The sequence below is a fragment of the Trichechus manatus genome, unplaced genomic scaffold, assembly GCF_000243295.1.
Source record: "Trichechus manatus latirostris isolate Lorelei unplaced genomic scaffold, TriManLat1.0 scaffold00019, whole genome shotgun sequence".
NCBI lineage: Eukaryota > Metazoa > Chordata > Mammalia > Sirenia > Trichechidae > Trichechus > Trichechus manatus.
The window spans coordinates 19859063-19859506 of NW_004443955.1; positions in this window are offsets into that span (position 1 = coordinate 19859063).

Consider the following 444-nt stretch of genomic DNA (forward strand, 5'->3'; position numbering starts at 1 on the left):
TGGTTTTCTCCCCTGGCCAGCAGAAGCCTTCCTACAATTTGTTTTGGCTCTTTTTTTTTTTTTTTTAATTTGTTTTGCTTTATTTTGGAAAGTAAATTTGGAAGATAAGTTTGTAAAGTTTGTATTAAAAATATGCAGTTATTATAAGATTACCTCTCAGTCATCTGCTCTTAAAAACCGAAAAACCAAACCCGTTGCCGTTGAGTATTTCAACTCAAGGTGACCCAATAGGACAGCGTAGAACTGCCCCATAGGGTTTTCGAGGAACGACTAGTGGATTCGAACTGCCGACCTTTTGGTTAACAGCCGTAGCTCTTAAACACTGCGCCACCCAGGCTCCATTTTTTTTTTTCCTCTATAAAACTAAATAATTATATTTTTGCCAGTTTTTTTCATCTCTTATTCCAAATAATTTTCTTCACTCTTAGGATTTTTTTTTTTTTT